This window comes from Odontomachus brunneus, unplaced genomic scaffold (genome assembly GCF_010583005.1).
Source record: "Odontomachus brunneus isolate Ranch 3 - 2012 unplaced genomic scaffold, Obru_v1 Obru_scaffold_035, whole genome shotgun sequence".
NCBI lineage: Eukaryota > Metazoa > Arthropoda > Insecta > Hymenoptera > Formicidae > Odontomachus > Odontomachus brunneus.
Genome location: NW_022639485.1, coordinates 2,168,161 through 2,172,796, shown reverse-complemented (window position 1 = coordinate 2,172,796; position 4,636 = coordinate 2,168,161).

The following is a 4,636-nucleotide window of genomic DNA, read 5'->3' as shown; positions in this document are numbered from 1 at the left end:
CGCCCCTTGTTTTCTTTTAATTTCCAGCTATTTCCGTCCTCAGAGCGGATTTACCATTTGGTCCATTTTCCTATATGACTTTCCATTATTTTTCATAATTAAGAGAATGCTGAAGCTGAAAACTTTACCAACGGAATATTGACAGTTTTGTCATGTGTGTAAATTGAATTGTTTCCGGCGATTGAGTAAGTTTGAATAGAAGAATAGTATTGACAAACCGATTGAACGATATTAATAAAATGAAGTGATAATCAAACTCTTATATTCATTAGTAGCATATTTTGGCTCTCATTGAGAGAAATTATCCGATAAAAAATTAACAAACGGATATTTTCGACTAAGTTTCGATCAATTTTTATATTCGATCGGGATATCCAATTAAATTTTATCGGATATTTCCGATCATAATGGCACTTCATTAGATAAACCGATGAAAAAATTATAAACCGATATTTCTAACCGGATACAAAAATTCATAGGTATTTTGATTGGAATTATTCGTTTGTTAATTTTTTATCGGATAATTTCTCTTAGTGCGTGTGTCTGATTTTCGCAAGGATTGCTCAAGTAGCTGAAAAGGAAGTGTCAAGTAAAAGTGAACTCTCTGCCAACCGCTTGGTCTCAGTTTACAAAAGTTTTAATTTTTTTAAGAATAGTTAACAGTATTTTTGTTTGTTACAGTATCTCGTCAATAATACAATAAATTGCGATAATCGTAGTGCGTACAAACTAACAACGAAACGAAAACGGGTCTGGATCAGAAACGCATTTCGTCTTTCGAAATCAATGCGAGAACAACGTGCTTGTTTTGCTTTTCTCTCTCTCTTTCTCCCTCTCTCTTCCTCCTTTTCTCTTTTTCTATATCCATGAATTTCATCGTTTCTCCATTCCTCCCTCCGGTTTTCCGGTGCGCCTAGATATTCATCGGATCAAGGGAGGCAGCTCCTCTCTCGAGAGTGCAATTAATTTAAGTTTACCGAGTGTAATATATAATTATATATATATACATTATTATTCTTACATATAGAAGGTCTTTCGGTTTCGATATATAATACAATTTACGCTCCCAGATTACGTTCCGTGCAACGCATGCCGGCGATCGATCGCTGGCCGAATGTTTCCGAATCGCGCGACGCCGAGGAGCTCTAAAATGGGCGAGAACGCCGCGACAGACAGATCGGGCGACGAAATTACAAAAATGAAAGATAGAGAAAAGAATACAAGAAACTCCGTGCGCGATCGCGCTAACGTTCCTCGAGAACAATGCGAGGGTAAAATCGCGCGTCGATTGCGTCGCGATGAAGCGCGAGCAGTTACCCGGATAGACAGGCGTACGTCATTTGGCAGCGACTTTATCACTCGATTCGTGAAGGCTGCGTCCCTTACGAGTGGCTCGTATGACACTTGTGTTTATATAATAATGAAATAAAAGTACTGAGAAATGAGAAATCGTAAGACTCTTTGATTAAGATTAAAATACACTTGAAATCTTGTCAACACGAACTTGTTATTTAAATTTCTCATTCAAGTGTCTTACACATTGAACAGAGAATCGTTGCGATTTTGTTGAAAACAATGGCGATTCTTTTTATTAAGAAGATAAAAAACGGTAGAAGTCAAATGCTACAGGTGTGGTTTGCATTTAGGTAGACTTATAAGCAATAAAAAGCCACGAAAAGTTACACTCAGATTTTTCTATTACATTTTACATGGTTGCTTTAAGTAAATTTTAATATCAAAATACAAAGGCCAGAGCAAATTGTAGAGATTTCATTTGCATTTATTGAAATTATATACTTAAAGAAAAATAACATAGTAACAACTACATAGGCAACTGTATGAATTTTATATGTAGTATCAATATAGTTTAATAAATCATTTTGTAGTTATTAAGTTGGATATGGCTAAAGGAATTGTATAGAGAATTGGAGAACTATATATAGTTGTCGTATCTAGACATAGTTGCAATAATTACAGAATAGTTCATTAAACTGTATAAATTGATTCTACATACGAAACTCCTATAGTTGTCACTTACTCATATAGTTGCTATTACAATATACAGCAGGTACACATCAATTGATGCGCAATTGCATATACAATATGATTATAATAAATTCAAACTGCAACTGACTCTCATTGTCCTCTGCCTTTGTATTTTGATATTAAAATTAACCCAAAACGGTGTGTCATAGAAAATATAACATGAGGATTTGTGTGTAACCTTTCTTAGATTTATTGCTGCATAAATCTAACCAAGAAGCTCTTGTTTAAATTAGTAAAAAGTTCTTTACATACATTACTGTAAATTTAATGATTAATTTCTCGATACAATATATTTGCATCGCACGTAAATGTAATTGAAATAGACATAAACCTTTCGTCATCGATTATCCCACGTCGCGAAATGTAAGTCCACCTGGGTGCGTCGCGGGTCTCGCGAACTTCCCTCCGCGATGTCCCTAAGGAACGTCCGTCCCTGCTCAACACTTCGGTGCGAACGATATGTTTCGCGATCTTTACGACGGGTGCACTGAAAAAAACATACTTGAAAATTTATTTATGGTGAAACTTTGTTTCTATGGAGAAACTTTGTTTCTGCGAAATAAAGTTTATTCCCGTGAAAAATGAATTCTTGTCCCGCAAATGAATTTCCAAGTATGTTTTTCTCGGTGCAAAAAGAAGCAGGCTGGGACGTCGCTTCATCTCACGGAGGAGGATCGACTCGATGCTCGATGTTCGTCGCGCGTCCCGAGGACGATCTCTCGACGTGCGCGCGTACGCGATCGACGGGAAATGAGAATCAAATTTATAGGATCGTCTCTTTCTCTCCCTCTTTCTTTCTCCTATACTACATACACACGCGCGTGCGCGCGCACACACATACACACACACACACACACACACATACAAATGCACGCAGAACACCAAATCGATCGCGTTTATTCGAGCGATTCGGCAGCGATCGGCCCTCGCGAGAGCGCGCGCGCGCTTCCCAAGGATGACCGCGGTCATCGTTCGCAGCGAACGGAACGGACCTCGAATTACGTCTAATTGTAATTGCCTCCGCCTCGCGTGGCGGAGTCATTTTGGTAAAAATCTCTGGGCTCGCCCTCGCGCCGGATACCCGGCGCGACTGATTGTTCCACTCGCGCGGATCGCTTTTCCCGGCGACGACGACAACGCTACACTGTCGGCGTCTCCCTGACCGCGTCTTTCCTTTGGCAAAGTTCAGTCCGCGCCGGAAGGATGCTCGTAGCGCGACGAGTATCCCGCGCGAGAGCGCCCTAATCCTATTTTCGCGGCTGCGACTCCGCGGGCTCTTCTCGGCGATTCCACCGGAGAGAGCCGGCCGGCTCGCACCGCACACATTCCCCTTAAAACACTACTATTTCTTATTGTTGTTAGTTGCGTTACCGTTACAGTGTTGCTATCGTAAGATATTATGATACAAGTAGAATCGTCCGTTTGTGCACGGCTCTGCGATTACGACAAATTCTCTCCTTCCGTTTCTCTCCCTCGCCCTCTTCTTCATATTCTTCTCCCCTTCCCTTGTTGCTTTGCCCTCTTTTTACAACCAGACTCTACTGCAAAATACACCGCGCGTGCACTTCCGCCGTTCTGCAAGTCGCCCTCGCGGGAAACGTTCTGGCGTTTCCGCGTGTCCTTCTCGAGAGATTTGGCAAAGCTCCCGCTCTATCGAGCGCAGAAGTGTCGTGAAAATTTCAGAAAGAACCGTTCGGTGTCTGTGTCCAGTGAATCTCTCTTAGAGACGCGACGTGGACACTCGCGAATTTCGTTTGCAGAATGCACGGCCCGCGCGACGTGCGATACACGAAGAGGAACGGCTCACGCGCGCTTCGAGTAGGATGTGAGGACGAGAGAGAGTTTGTGTGTCTGTATGTGTGTACATGCGTGCGTGCGCGTGTCTGCATGTGTGTGCGTGTGTGTGTACGCTAAGCCCGGACGATAATATCATTACATTCAGATGAGACGACGAATATACAAAGTAGCTACCGAGAGACGGATGATCCGCGCGACGCGAGCCGTTCCGCGATCCGCGCCGTCGATCGCTCGTCTCGTCGTCCAATCGATCATTCGGCGCAACGATTGCGACGAGGACTCGGGAGACTCGCGACACGAACTCGCGCGCAATCCCAATCTCCTCTCCTATCGATCTCTCACCTTCCACGATGGGCGACCCCATGAGCTCGGCGCGACGGAGAAAATGTTCAACAAACAATTGCTTCTCTCAGATTTCACTCCTCTTTTCTCTCCCGCTCTCTTTGTACACAAAATACCAACTATCTGTGCTGGAAAATGCACATGCTTGTACGCGTCATATGTATATATATATCTATGTATATATGTATATGCATATGTATAATATTTATATATGTATATGATGTATTGTTTCTCTCCCTCTTTCTGTTGCATTAAAGCGCCGTTATCTAAAAATCAGTATTTATAAGTATTCCAACGTTTTACATCTTGCGTAATATCGTGTAGCGTGTATAGCAGAGTGGGCCTCCTTCTCTCTCTATCACACAGTGTTTTACAATATATATACATACATACACACACATATATGTATACATATATATATATATATATATATATATATATATATATATAT